General features: G+C 47.9%; 1 long non-coding RNA gene across 1 annotated transcript in view; it reads left to right on the forward strand.

Annotated features, from left to right (window-relative positions):
* LOC116595371 overlaps positions 1-15,604 on the forward strand; it is an 85,100-nt gene that overhangs the window by 23,567 nt on the left and 45,929 nt on the right. Inside the window, exon 2 of the long non-coding RNA XR_004287641.1 lies at positions 6,741-7,317. This is a non-coding gene — a long non-coding RNA (uncharacterized LOC116595371). The remainder of the gene's footprint in view (positions 1-6,740; positions 7,318-15,604) is intronic.

The following is a 15,604-nucleotide window of genomic DNA, read 5'->3' on the forward strand; positions in this document are numbered from 1 at the left end:
GGAGACAAAGGGATGGAGTATTTGAAGTTGGAAGTATTCTATACATGGCCATGGCTTCTTGCCTTGGGTATCCACACTCCAGATATTTGAAATCATAGGGTTTATGTTTGAACTACAACAATTTTCTCTCATAAAGGGATACAAGTGATGTGATGTAGTCACAGTTCCTAGTCATCAACACTGAAATTCCAAAGACTGGCACTGTTGCAAGGGATAGTTTGAAATGGCCAGGTTACAGGTCACAAAACTCTCTTTCAGGGACTTTCAGGGACTGAGCTATATGAAAAAAGGCATCTCCATGTTGGCAGTACAGAGGGGAGCAAAAAATAAATCAACCCACAGTACACCTCCCATCTGCCACTGACTTATCACCTCACCATAGTAAGACTTACATGCTTTCAACCTCGTAAAGGCATATTATCTTTTGTGTTTTAAAACCTAGGTGTCTTGTGACAGGACACAATTCCACTTCCAAATGCACATGTAGATGAAGGAAAGAATTCTGTTCATTACTTCACCCAGTCGCATCCATCCTGTGAGGAAGAGTCTTGGTTTGAGATGGGCACTCTGGCCTCTTTCTTATTTGCTAAGTAAGATAAATAATATTTACCAATATTAGACGTTTCTCTCTGACAGTGAGTTTCTGGCACAATGTCTGTTTTCATTCAGGGAAACACAGGGATTTACAAATCCCCAAATCTCCACAGATCAGTCAAAGATGTGGCAAACAGTTTCTCAGCTAGGCAGATGGAAGCACTTCTCTAGTGCCAGCAGCTGAGGAGATGAGGATCTGGATGGCAGCACCTGCACCAGGGGAATTATTAGAAATTGTACCACTATAAACAAAAGACTCATCCAAGCTCAGGACTGATGGTTCTTCTTTCTAACAGATATTTAACCTGATTTGCCTGCAAAAACACTCATGTTATTAAAAACAAAACCAGCAGTGGTCACATGAATTTTCGGTGGCTAAATGCTGAGGTTTTCTCTGGCTTTGCTCTGCCTCTCACCCATCCCATTCATGACCAATTCTATCGTAGGGCATCTCGTTCATAAGGAATAGGGGCCCAAGTGATGGCATCCTTTAGCTTCCTATAATCCAACAACCTCTCCATTAAGCCATTGCAAATTATCGTACCACCTAAGTGATATTAAGGTACTTGCCATATTAAGGTAGTGCTCTGTAAATCCTGATCCCCCTTCCAAACAGAGGGCTGCCCCTAGGACCTGCCTGTATGGAAGTTTTGAATCAGCTGCTGCTGAGAGGATTAAGTTTATGCTAAACTGACAGAAGAAGCCTCCTCTTACATCACTGCAAAACTGGTGAATGAAGCTACCCAAGGACCAGGCAGCAGCCAGACATCTGGGCAGCAGTGAGTTTGCTTATCTTGGGAAACCCAAAGAAAGCCAACCAGCTCTGAGACTTTTATGATGGCAAGTGTAAGAGCTCTTGTGTGGAGTGTGAGGACACTGCCTGATCCTGAGAAGGCACCTAGAGTAAAAGTTTGCTTCCTGCCAGGAGTGCGCAGGAAGTTGGGTAATGACTCGGTCCAGCTAGAGGCCTCCTGCCTTAGCATCCGAAGGAGGGCCAAATGTGGTTAATGTGGGGACATGGAATGGATTCTCTCCCAACCCTGCCTTCGGTCAGTGGCAGCAGAGGAAACTGCCATCTTACCTGCAGTGCACTCTGTGGAGAACAATTGGAATAAAGAACCCAGGGAGAAACTGAAACAAATATCGTGGTATCTGATCATTTGGTAAATCCTAACTGGACATTGATCTGACCCACCCATCATACTAGACATGGAGGATACAGCTATGATTGGAAACAGTTCATGACTTTGGGGGCTTCTATGGGGCTAGAGAAGAGAGGCAGCTGAACAGTGTGGCCAATCAAGATGAGCAAATGTTGGGTGGGAACTCTTAGTGGGATCCCTGAAGAAGACATCGTGTGCCAAATCTTCTCAGCTCACCTTGTGCTCACCTGCAGCTGGTGGGAAGTTTCTGTGCACCCTGACAGCTTCCTACCTATCTCCAGTACCTGTTTGCCTCTCCCTTTTTCTCCTCCTGGGGGATGGAAGACACTGCCCCTCGTGCAGCATTCAGCCAGTGGGTGGATAGGTTCCCCGGCTTCCTCCCTGCTCAGTGGGGCAATTCTGAGGCATGCTCCATATAGTCTCCTAGAGGTTCTTAACAGGAGGGAGTCCTAGCTGCTCACAGCAGTAGCTCACTCCTTGACAAGTCCTGTATTGATGTTCCTGCCTTACTTCCCCAGCAAATCCTGGGCTACCTCCGAGTTAGCCACCTGGCTCAAATCCTTTCCTCAGGCTCTGCCTTTAGGGGTTGACCTGCCTCAGGCTAAGGATCTGAAACAGCACATAGCACATGGCACTTTATTGACACTTTTGAGTCAGTTGGAAGATGGGCACTCACATGCTGAATGGGCGGCCAGCACCAAGGTGTCCATGTGACCAATGAAAGTGGCCCAACTTGGATGTTTCCCCACCTGCTCCCTTGATGAAGCAACTTTGGGAAGGTCATAGTCTGACTAGTTTTACCCAGGGGTCCTACTGGGTATCACTAGGGTGGTAGTAGAGACTTATCACCTGGAAACACTGGATTGTTTATACATCTAAAGTGCTTAAGGCATCCTATCTTTTCCCTGCTGCTCATGGGATGGGTGCCTTTCAAGTCATGCCTGATGGGTTCCTTGACATCCACTCCAATATCTAGGCCTCAGAAAACATGTGTCCTCACTTCCCCGACACACGAAGCACAGAGACCCAGTCTTTTAGGCACTCTGCATAGGGCCAAATTTGTTTCAGAATTTAAATAGTTCAGACGTTGGAAGTGTAAAACTGCACGTCTATAAAATATGACTTATCGGATGGGTCTGAGGCCATATCCCTTAAGACAGCAGTTTGAAGTTTCTGTACTTTCACCTTGAATACAAGTTTTCCCCAACACGATAAACAAACTTTTGGTTCTTGGACAATATCAGATTTCCCATTGCAGGCACAGGATTATGGAGCTCTTCAAAGTTCCACTCACCCAAATCCTATCAAGGCCCACTGCCTGCCCTTCCTCTGACTTCTGAATGACTCATGGCACTCAGACTATAACAAAGTACAGCACCTGATACTACTCTGTCTCACATTGTTCTCATTGTTTTTCATGTCTTCATTTCAATTCTAAATATACACCAAGGCAGAGATCATGTTTTGTGCAGCATGCTGCATCTGGTAGGACTCTCTTGGTTGTAGCAAAATGGATTCATTTTAACTTTTCAAAAATGGAAATAGAGTTGTTACACACTTTACATTAGTTTCAGGTCTATAACATAGTGAGTGAACAATTCTATACATGATGCTTACAAGTGTAGCTACCATCTGTCACCATATAATGCTATCACAATACCACTGACTATATTCCCTATGCTGTACTTTTAATCACTGTGACTTATTCATCCCATCACTGGAAGCCTATACCTTCCAATCACCTTCACTCACTTTGCCTGTCCCCAAACACCCTCCCATCTGGCAGCCCCTAGTTTCAATTCATGGGTATTTTTTTTCCTGTATTTTTTGCTTGTTTTATATTTTAGATTCTACATAAAAGTGAAATTGTATTCGATGTGTGAAAACAGAATTTTTGGTCTCGTAACTGAAAAAGTGTAGGAACAGCCTGTGATTCAGGTCCAACTGGGTCCAGGGGCTCTATTAGTCCATCGGGATTCAGTCCTTTCTGTCTCTCTGGCCACTACATCTTTCTTGGTATCATTCTTGACCAGGATTTCTGTACATGGCTGCCCCTAGAGCTGGGAGGTTTACAACGGCTAGCTGAGCCATTGCCAGGGAGAGACAGCTTCTCTGTTTTTATGCTTCCACTCATCAGTCCCTTCTATTGGCCAGCTTGGTCCTAAACCAATCTCCATAGCCAAGAGTGGTGGTGTTCTTGACCAAACATGGATCCCTGTTTCCTTAGGGAACAAGTGCTTGACTTATTTCACTCAGCATAATCTCTTCCAGTCCTGTCCATGTTGCTACAAAAGTTGGGTATTCATCCTTTCTGATGGAGGCATAATACTCCATAGTGTATATGGACCACATCTTCCTTATCCATTTGTCCGTTGAAGGGCATCTTGGTTCTTTCCACAGTTTGGTGACCGTGGCCATTGCTGCTATAAACATTGGGGTACAGATGGCCCTTCTTTTCACGACATCTGTATCTTTGGGGTAAATACCCAGGAGTGCAATTGCAGGGTCATAGGGAAGTTCTATTTTTAATTTCTTGAGGAATCTCCACACTGTTCTCCAAAGAAGCTGCACCAACTTGCATTTCCACCAACAGTGTAAGAGGGTTCCCCATTCTCCACATCCTCTCCAACACATGTTGTTTCCTGTTTTGTTAATTTTGGCCATTCTAACTGGTGTAAGGTGATATCTCAATGTGGTTTTAATTTGAATATCCCTGAATTCATCCATCCCTCTTAAAAGGAGTTTGTGCTCTGCACACATCACAGAGATCCAGGAGGGCACAAGAAAGGGAAGCCACCGGCCTAATGAAACCCATACACTATTGACACCTTCCATCCTGACTCAACCTACTGAGGAAGAGAACATGAGGAGACTCCTGAAGGTGTGGACAAAGCCCTGTCCTTGCTGTTCATTTTCCTGGCATTCAAAATGCCTCTTTGTTGCTGTCAAACTGGTGCTGATAAATCACTATTTTTTGCTGAAAGTGGTGAACATTTTTGGATTGGACTGCTGACACCTTGTTTCTCCATGTGGTCCATGAATAAGTGGCTTTGGCATTCAGAAAACCAAGGAATACAGATGTTGTGAAAAGAAGGACCATATGTACCCTGAGGTTCATAGTATCAATGTCCACAATAGCCAAACTGTGGTAAGAGCCAAGATGTCCTTCAACAGAGGATGGATAAAGAAGCTTTGGTCCATACATACAATGGAATATTACTCAGGCATCAGAAAGGATGAATACCCAACTTTTGCATCAACATGTATGGGACTGGAGGAAATGGTGCTGAGTGAAAGAAGTCAAGCAGAGAAAGTCAATTAGCATGTGGTTTCACTTGGGGAACCTAAGGATTAACATGGAGGACATTGGAAGAAGGAAAGGAACAGTGAATTGGGGGAAATCTGAGTGGGAGATGAACCAATAGAGACTGTGGACTCTCAGAAACAAGCTGAGGGTTTTGGAGGGGAGATGTATGAGCCTGGTGGGGGTTATTAAGGAGGGCACATATTGCATGGAACACTTGTTGTTGTACATAAACAATCTTGGAACGCTGCATCAAAAACTAATGATACATTTAATGGTGACTATCATAACACAATAATGAAAAAAATCAAGGGATATGTTCAAGAAATCTGTGCACGTACCTCCATGTTTAAAGACAATTATTTCTCCTCCTCCTCCTCCTCCTCCTCCTCCTTCTTCTAATTCTTCTTCTTCCAGCATTAATTACAACAGGCAAGACACTGTGAAAAAGTCACAGAAGGACAACATTTTGTTTGCTCCATGTTGTCTCAAGGAAAATGGCTGAAGTCAAATGGCTGAGATAGGACCTACCTGGAAGGTTATAAATGGCCAGATGAAATGGTCCTGTGTTCATTTCTCCACCTTAGCAAATTACACTTTCCAGTGTAATTTATTTTTAGGTCATGAAGTCCATGAAGTTCAAGGAGTACATTCTAAATGTCTTAAATGCATTAATATCTTTGTCCAACCTCCCAGGAACCCACCTTCCCATCTCACTCCATCTTATAAAACTAAACCTCTTTGGCATGACTCAGACTCTTCCCATGAGTGCCTCCTTCCAGCCTTTGGCAAACACCATTCTACTTTCTTTCCTTAGGAATCTACATTAGGTAGGTCCTAAGAGTGGAGTCAAAGTTGGTATCTTCATGCATACTCCTTTCACTTAGCATACTATCCTCAACATTCGTTTATATGGTGGTGCATGCCAATGTTTTCTTCCTCATTACAGAATGAATACTATCCCAATGACTATATATATAACATCTTTTCCTCCATGCACAGATACTTTGATTGCGTTCATGGATTAGCTTTTAGGAACAATGCTGCCATGAAAAGGTGTGCTCAGATAAGTCTTCAAGACTACGTTGTCCATTAATTTGGTTATCTACTGCAGAAGGGCAATTATTAAAACACATGGCATTTCTAAAGTTGATTTTTATGAAGGACTGCTTTACTAATACCACAATGCCCTTAAATATTCCTATCACACACAATGAACATAGTTCCAACTTCTCTGCATCTTTGCCAACACTTGGACTTTTCGTGTATTCTAAGTCTTCCCTCAGCCTGTACCCATGGTGTGTCAATGTCATGGCTATGAAATGGTATCTAATTGCTTGTTATTATTAGGATTTCCTGAAATATTAGTGCTGGGAAGTATCCTTTCCAATTTCCTTCCATGTGTATAGCTTGGTTATTTCTCTTCCCCATATACATTCATACATCACATTTTCTTTCTCTCTCTCTCTCTCTCTCTTTTTGGTGTTGGTTCAGCTTCTCAGATCTCTAGATATTGTGGATATTGAGCCCTGTCATATCCATGGTTTGCAAACATGCTCTCCCAACTTCTGGACTCTGCTTTCCCTTGGTTGATAATGTTATTCAAGTCACAAAGATTTTAAGTATTCTGAATGTCCAGTGTGTGAGTTTCCTTTTCTTTTCCATCCTGTGCCTTGCAGGTGGTATCCATGAAATCATTGCCCAATCCTGTTTTGTGAAGCTGACGAAGATGAATGCTGCGGAGCTCCGAATTCAGAGATGAAATAGGATCATTGGTGGAGGCAGGCAGCATCATGAACTGGGAAGCATAGGCCTGATGCTGGGGTCCTGGCCAGATGCAATGGCGCGATGATAGGAATAGGTATGGTGGGCGAGCAGGAGCCGTGTCCTGGAAATGGTACCCTGCCCATTTGGGGCACTACCTGTGTGGTGATGGGGGCAGTGAGACATAGGACTGGACATGTCCCTAAGCTCAGCCCCTCTTCAACGGGAGCCTTTTATTGCACCCTGCTCCAGTCCTGTTTGAAGGGTTTCTTAATCCGACGAGGGACATAGACTTCTTCCACGACAAAGGATGATGATAGTGGTGTGGTGACACCTGTCTCCGAGGAACTTCTCATCCCTCTATCGTGAGCCACTGTGACAAGTGAGCCACTGTCTGGAGTGAGTTGCCAAGAAGGTTTGAGTGACTCAAAGACACTGGGAGCAACCTCCAAGAGGGACCAGTCTGTCATTGCCATGCTGAGCTGAATTCAGGTAAGACTTTGTACCCTTGTTGCATGTTACCAGTTCATGGTCACTTAGTTCTACATGTTTCTCGAGGGAGAGAGGAGAGGGCTGTGTTTGAAGGTGAGCTGAATAGCTCTTGAACCTCCATAAGTGAGAAGGAGACCCTGTCCCTAGTCATCCCACAAGTGAACAAAGGGATGAACATCATCCAAGATAAAACTGCCAGGCACTAGTATTCATGCCACCTTTCTGGAAAACATGTAGTTGAGGCCCTTGTAAATGACGGAGGGTGCACACCTGTAGTAACTCCTGTGGCAAGTATGGGTATTACTTGCTTGGTGTGAGTCACCTTGAAGAAAAGTGTTTGCCACCCTGCCAAGACTGCTCCGAATTGGCTAGAAGGGAAAAAGGACTGGAACTGGTGAAAGCCTGTTTGAAAATCTCTTTAGGGTTGAAAAAGGCAGAGTCCTCAGAATTGCCTTCTCATGAATAGGCTATCTCATTTCATTGCTTGAGGGAAGAAAAGAAATCATCCTGTATTTTCCACATTGAAAACAAGAATACAAAGAACCTTGGATTGTATTTTGTAGTGGTTGTTGTTGTTGTTGAAATCATTTAGCCAACATACAGGACATCATTAGTTTTGAAGGTAGTGCCCAAGTATTCATCATTTTCGTATCACCCCCAGTGCTCATCCCATCGCATGTCCTCCTTTATGCTCCTGCCAAAATTGTCCCATACCCGCACCCACCTCCCCTCCAGCAACCCTCTGCTTGTTTCTTAGGTAAGAGCCTCTCATCCTTTTTCTCCCTCTGTGGTAGCTTCCCATTCAGTTTTCCCTCCCTTCCCCTGTGATTATCAAATGGCTTCACGCATAGGTGGAACTTAAGACCCAGGGTAGGGGATGACAGTGGGCTTTCTTTCAGTGAGGTTATTGTGTACCTTTCCATGTTTGACTGCATTTCGCTTTTCCTGGGAAATGACCCATTCCAGTGATGTGTCCATCGTTTCTGGAGGGACGGGGGTTCTTCACTCTTGCTCAGAGAGTTGGGATCCTGAAGCCAGTGTCAGGAGAACTTCCTCTGTGTTCCTGTTCCACTGGTGCCGTTGTGGGGCCTCCCTTTCCTTCTCTGGAAGACGATGAACGATCCAGTTGTGCAATGTTTTCCAGAAGGCCCTCCAGCTCCAATCTTCCAGGGGCTAGAAATAGCCAACTGTGGTTTAGCCCACGAAACAAGGGATAGGAAAAATTCCTTCAACTACTTCATGAAGACACACAATCAAGTAGAATGGAAACACCAGAGGAGTGTAGCACCAAGGGGATGTGAGTGAAATGCTTTTACAACAGCCAGTATCATAGGAAGGTATCTTTTCTGTGATCACAGAAGTGGGCACTGGCCTTTCTATATCAACAGACTTCACTTTTGTCTTTGGACTCTTTCATTGATCTTTAATGTACATTTACGGTCAGCCTGAGGAGACCTGATTGTGAAACTCTCAGAGCATAATCTCATCTTTGATCCCCTAATACCCACCTTTCAAAGACAATTTTGAAAATACAGTCTAATGGACGTACAGTGTTATCGTCATTTCAGGTAAAGAGTAGGGATTCAGGAGTTCTGTATATGACTCAGTGCTCAGCACAATAAGTGTCTTCTTAATCCCCACCCCCTCTTCCACCCATCCCCCGACCTGGTTCCCACCAGTATGTTGTCTATATTTGAGCCGGGTTTTTTTGGTTGTCTCTCTTTCCTTATTCCCTTTATTCTTCTTTTCTGTTTCTGAAAAGTCACACATGAATCAAAGCCTATGTTAACAAAATACCCATGGATGTTAAGTCTTACCTCAGTATCTTGGTCTGTGTGAATTGTGGTGAAGAGACCACCAGGTTCAGTCCACAGTGGCTCCCAAGGATGCCCATCCCTGCTAAGTACCTGCCTGTCTATCCTCTGAGTGGTTGCTGAAAGGTTTCTGACCAAGGGAACATAGGGCAAGAGATGGTCTTTCACACCTTCAAGCTTTCATGACCAAACCCACTGTCACTTCCCTGGGACTCTCTTGAATTCCATCACTTTCTGCCCAGTATCCCAGAACTTGGGAAGCCAGGACTGGTGTTTAGAATGGCCTTCCACAGAGGCCACAGAGGAAGCAGCCTAGGAGTGCCCAGCCTACTAGGTAGAAAGGAACTCAAGCTCAGGATTTCGCTTCCACTGAACAAACTGTCTTTCCTGCCATCCTGCCTCCCTATACTCTGGAGGAGAACAGGAGGAGAGGCCTGTGTGGGTGGACAAAGCCCTGCCTGGCTTTTGATCTTCCTGACAATCAAACACCTCTTTGTGGCTGCCAGACTGTTGCTGATCAATCTCTTCTTGGTGGTGAAAGAGAGGACATTTTGTCCACTGGTCCGCTGGCAAGTTGTTTCTCCGTGTGCTCTGGGGACAGGTAGCCCAGGCATTAGCTGCAAGCATGCTGGAAGTGCAGAGTGTCAGGTGCCTCCCAGGGTTACTCAGTCGGAATTTGCACTTTGCCGAGAAACCCTGGGCATCAGAGCCTTAGAGGATCGTCCCCGCAAAAGCACTGTGGAATGTTCCACAGAGGGAACGCAAATTGGTCACCTTGATCCACCCACAGAGAAGGGGTGGTTGCTTCCTGGGCCTTCTTAACCATTTCTCTCTGCTGAGAATCCCCTGAAGGGTTGATTCCCCAGTGGCCCTGGTGGGGATAGTTCTGGAAGAAAGGAAAGAACACCCCCCAGGCTGGGATTTAGAGTCGAGATGGAAGCTAAGCCTGCACCCAACAGCAGGAGCTCCAACTCACCCAGGCTGAGCAACTTCTCAGGAGCTCCGTGTTGTGCTTTTGCTAGGTCCTTTTGTGTCAGCTGATGGTATTGAGGATTTCTCTTGTGGTGCTGGATCCTGTCTTCTTAGATTCCTTTGCACTGTATCTGCAAGGTTGGGGACCCTTGGCTTGTCTGTTTGCTTCCATGTAATTTTGGATTTCCTCTTTGGATTCCGGGTTGACCCGTTGACCAGTCCTTGTTGGGTAGCCTGTAATTGAACCTCCATGGATTTGTGGTCTCTCCAGGGTTGCTCCTGGGGTTCATTTGGAGTTCCATAGCATCGTGCTGAGAAAAGATGCATGGGATGATATCCATCTTTTGGAGTTTGTTGAGACTTGCGTTGTGCCCTAACGTGTGATCTACTCTGGAGAATGTTCCATGTGCACTTGAAAGCACTTCAGATTCTGCTGTTTCAGGGTGGAAGGTTCTGCATCTATGTGTTCAAATGAATGCATCCCTCAAAGGCATAGATTTCTTGTTGATTGTCAGTTTGGATCATGTCTCCATTAGTAGATGTGGGCTGTTAGAGTCCCGCACTGTATGTATTGCTGTCAAAAGTGCCTTTATGTTTGTTATGAACTGTTGGATGCCTTTGGGTGCTCCTGTGTTGCGTGTCTACATATTTCAAGATGTGCTCTCTTATTACATGGTCTCCATTGTGATGAAGTAGTGTCTTTCTCTGTGTCTTCCTACCTCCCCACTTTGTTTAAGAGTCTGTTGTGTCTGGATAGAAGTATTCCTACCCTTGCTTCATTTCGCATCCATTTGCATGATAGATGCTTCTCCCCTGCTCACATTCCATCTGTGTCTAGGCCTACTGGGTCAGGTGAGTTCCCCATTTCAGACAAGTGAGTGGAACATGAGTGTGTCACCTGGTGGATGTTGGACACCAGGGACTTCAGAATGACCCGGATCTGACAGTGCCCTTGGCCAGCAAGGAGAGTGTGGGGATTCTCTGGTCAAGGATATGAACCTTTATCCTGGCAAGGGAGAACCAATCTCTGCTCCATCAGGCCCCAGCCAGGGAGCAGTGGCTACCAAGGACCTGACCAAGAGGGTGGGGCCTGAAGGGCACCACGGCCTTGCCAAGAACTGCGTTAGGAAATGCAGGATGGCTGGACATCCTAGCTCCTAGGTCAGCATAGGTGTGAATAGAGGCAAGCTCAGCTATGGCCTTAAAGGGACACCTCCCAGTTTCTTTATTTTTTTCCCCAGCCACTCCGAAAAGAAGCAGAGAAAAGGAATCCAGAGATCATGGATAAGGATCCCAGGAGGATTCCAATCTTGGTAAAGGGTGAACCTGGAGAGCCTAAAGGGAAACTGAGGACGGAATGTCCTGCCTGCCCTTCTTCCATTTACAAAATATCTTCCTCAGGTTTTGGAGCTTCCACAGGCAGGATTGGATCTCTTTACATGTTTTTTCCCTACTTCGTGCTGATGCAATTCCAGAGACTGAACTCAACAACCGTCAGTCCCAGTACTGGGTCCAAACCAACACAAACACACACACAAACACCATATCCCAAAGGAAGCAAGACATCGTCCTCCTTGGGAGAGGAGCGTCCTCTCTCCTGGGCAGCACATAGTTCTTGGGGGTGGGGGGGGGAGGAACTCTCAAGGACTCTCCTGTTCAGTGTTTGGTGCCTTCCTGGGGAAGGACCTGCAACCTCTCCATCTCAGGGGTCCTGAAAGCTGTCTCTGCTGTTTGCCCAGATGCCTGACACTGAAATGAACCTGTCCTCTGAGGAAAAGGGATTTGGAGGTGCCACCAGTGGGTAATAAGGAGGGCTGGCTCTTTTCCTTCCTGCCACATTGAATAGCTGCTGACTCTCTAAGATTTCTAGGTTTAGGAATGAATAAGAGAGTCTGTACATGTTGTACATTACTGTAGGGATTAAAAGAACCAAACACATATGTGGGCTGGAAGAGGAGAAAATAAAAACATGGGGGGGTTTTTTGGTAACAAAAATTTAATCCCAAGGGTTCTCATTCCTTTTTTGTTGTTGTTGTAGTTGTTTAAATAAAAACCCTTTAATTATATTAAATATTGCCCACCCCCCCACAAAAAAATAATTCTGTAGGTGAGAGGAAGGGGTGTTGAGCAGCAGATGGGGCTTACACACCACAAGTAGCCCAGGGGCCAACGGGCAATCCTTGCTCGGCCAGTGGCCACGGGTTCAGCTCTGATGGTGGCTGTAGCCAGTTGTCCTGGTGCTTGTGTTCTGCTGGCCAGCTAAGACCGTGGCTCCAGCTGGCAGGACAGGATGTAGCTAAGTACAGAGGGACACCTGTGAGTTGAGCAGCAGCTGGCATTCAGGAGTCCCTCCCAGGGTTTTCCCACAGCTGGTGCCTGGCTGCCCAGGGAGCCCTAGAGGAGGATCCCAGGCGGGGCCAGCAGAAAGAGTCCACCCTGACCCTCACCCAGCTTCTGCATGGGCCTCACCTGTCTGAGCCGCTCCACAGCCCAGAACCAGGCCATGAATTGATGCTGGGGCTCTAGGCAGTAATTCTCTGCCGCCGCCTGGAGCAGCATGATGTCCATGAGGACTCGGTATTCCTGGGCCAAGCCTTGGTGGGGAAGCTACAGGGCCAGGTGAGGGCTGCGCAGCGGGACAGGGGACGGGTCCTGGGTCTTGGCACACATGACCACCCTCCTGCATGCAACTTCATTCGGTCCCAAACTGTTCTCAGAGGCTAGTAGAATTAGCCCCTCCTCTGGGAAGTTCTTCTTGATGCCTTTCTGGATCCCTACTGACTGACTAGATGGGTCTTGCACTTCTTTCTTAGCAACCTGTCCCAGGAAATGGGAGATGGAGGGGAGTGGATGGAGCCAAGGAATGTTTTCTGAGGGGCGTCTCTGATAGGGGCTGCCTGCCCTTCCCTACAGCAAGGGCTACATATGCTCACCTTATTCTCTTAGCAGTGGTTGATCTCATTGCCCTGGAAAGCAGACAACCATTGTCCTTCAGAAAGAGGCGCCTGGTCAGTCCTAGCACCTTACACCCACCCATTCTGAGGCTGTGCGTAGGCCAGGACACAGGAGGGGGCTACTGAGACACACAAAAGAAGAAGAGAAGGAGTTGTCAGTGGGAGAGCAGGATCCCTAGAGGCTCGATAGCTTCAGTGCCCCCTTCAGTTTACTGCTCCCCACTGCATGAAGCTGATGTCCAGGGAGCTGCAGAAGGGCACAGGTCAGCCCTAAAAAGGAACACTGCTGGCAAGAGGGAGGATTTTCCCTCACTGCAAAGGAGGAGTCACGTAGGAACTGAGCGTCCCAATGTTGGGCCATGCCCCCGGGAGGAAGAGCCTAGGGACCACAGGTCTTAGAGCAGGGCCTTCAGCCCTGAGAAGGGAGCAAGACAGAAGAGCAGTTCCTGAGGCTCACGGGAGCCTCAGGGATCTCAGCCTCCCAGATCCAGTGGTCCACCACCACGGCCCTGTCCCGGGCTGTCATGCTTGGGTTGCCAATGCAGCATGCTTGGGTTGACGATGCAGCTGGCCACAGCATTGAACTGGGCGATGGCGGCCCGGACTGTGGGTGCCAGGTGCTCGTTGCCAGGCCTGTTCCTCTGGGACCAGACGGAGCCAAGGCACCGATGGGGCACCACCTTCTTGAACAGCTTCTAGGGGACAGGGGGAGGTTTGTTGAGCCACACACATGTTCGCAGATGCAAGACTCATGTCCTCGAGAGGGGTCCCAGGTCAGAGCTGGAGCTCAGGAGGCTGCGAATGTGGCCTGAGCCTGCTTAGAGAGCCTGGATTTCATGCCACTCTTCTCTGAGGAAAGCCAGTGCAGGATGCCCCAGGAGCCAAGAGAGGCAAGGGAAGGAAGGAAGGCGTGTGCACCCTGATCATTCCATGTCTAGGGGGCCGCTCCAGGTAATGCAGGGGGCATCTTCTCCTCGAAATGCTCATCCCTGCGGTCCCTGTCTCCTTTCAAGTGCCCATTCCCACATGGTGGCTGAAAGTATGGCTTTCCATGTAGAGCCGTGTCTGTCCTTCAGGACACATCTGATCCTAATCCAGGTTGATGGTGCTCCCAGGCAGATGGTTGGGCGACCCCTGGACATGACTGCACACAAGGAGCAGCCCTCCTCCCCACGAGGGGACCAGAGCCTTCCCATTTATGGTCTCTCGGTTCTGACTCATTGCATCTATGTGGAACCTCTCCCTCAGTCCTTCTCAGTGTCTGTCTCCCCAGTCTGCAGCTGGACAGTGAAAGCTCAGGTCTAAAAACCCTAATGGGTGTCCACAGTTGGTTAGGGCTGCAGCTAAGATATGTGCCTATATCCTAGGAGCCCACATCAGGGAAAAGCAGGTATAGGGCAGCAGAGAGCAGAAGAAAAGCTGGCCCTGCCCTCCTATCCTGGGGGTCCAGCTGCTCACCGCATCCATGTATGTGAGCTGCTCTGCTACCAGCTTGGGAGGAAAGTCCAGGAAGTCAAGCTCCTTCTCTTTGAGCCGCTTCGTGGGTTGGCAGGATGCCTCTGCGGCTGGAGTGGGCTCAGTAGCACCTGAGACAGCTGGCGTACAAAATCCCAGGCAAGCCGATGGCCCAGCCATCTGTGCCTCAGGACCTGGCAACAATTCATAACCTAGGAGCCCCTGTTCCAATTCTGGAGCAGCCAGTGGAGGGGAGGCTGGCTCGGACCCTGAAGGTGATGGCTGATGCAGATCCAGGGTTGCCTCTCACTCCATGGGAGGCTCTTTGGCCAGCTCAGCTGCTGGAACGCGTCACATAGCTGACATGGGGGTGGGGTAAGGGGAAAATTCAGCCACATCACTGACACTCCATGTTCCTTTCCCTAAACAGGACAGATCCCATGGCCTTTCAAGGAATACCCAGCCCATGAGCCCCATTCCAGATGGTCTTCCCAGCTTTCAATGCCCCTTGCCCTCCACCTCAGCCTCTGAGCTGCAGAAGTTCCCCCTGCCTCAGCAGAACGGGGGCATGGGGGTTCAGGTCCCAATCATGCCACTTGAGGTGCACATAGGCCCCCTTGACCTCCACATGGGCACTCTGCAGGGACTGCCCGATATCCTGCCATGTCTGCTCAGGCCAGGTTCCCAAGATGGGACACAGAGTGCTGGGGAAAGTCATATGTAGAGCAGAGTCAGAGACCTGGCCTTTCCTTCCCCACGCTACTCCCGCAGCACATTCTTTCCATGTGGGCCCCACAGAATGGCGCCAGCCCACTTGCAACCCCTCTGGAGCTGTCCTTGCTGACTGCTGACCACATGGGATGAAGGACCTCCCATAGGTCTGTTCTTTGGCCCCTCAGTCATGCATCCTCCATGCAGACCAGTGTCTGGGCTTTGGTTGGAGGCCGATGGGTGAGTGGTTTGTTCCCCACACTTTCTGTCCTTGTCCCCACTTGTGGTGGTCAGCGGAGGTGGATATGGATAAGGGCAGACAGAGCAAGAATGGACCATCCAAGGGATGGCTGTTTTAGGCACCAACTCAGCCCACAATGG

The sequence above is a fragment of the Mustela erminea genome, chromosome 7, assembly GCF_009829155.1.
Source record: "Mustela erminea isolate mMusErm1 chromosome 7, mMusErm1.Pri, whole genome shotgun sequence".
In the NCBI taxonomy this organism is placed as follows: Eukaryota; Metazoa; Chordata; class Mammalia; order Carnivora; family Mustelidae; genus Mustela; species Mustela erminea.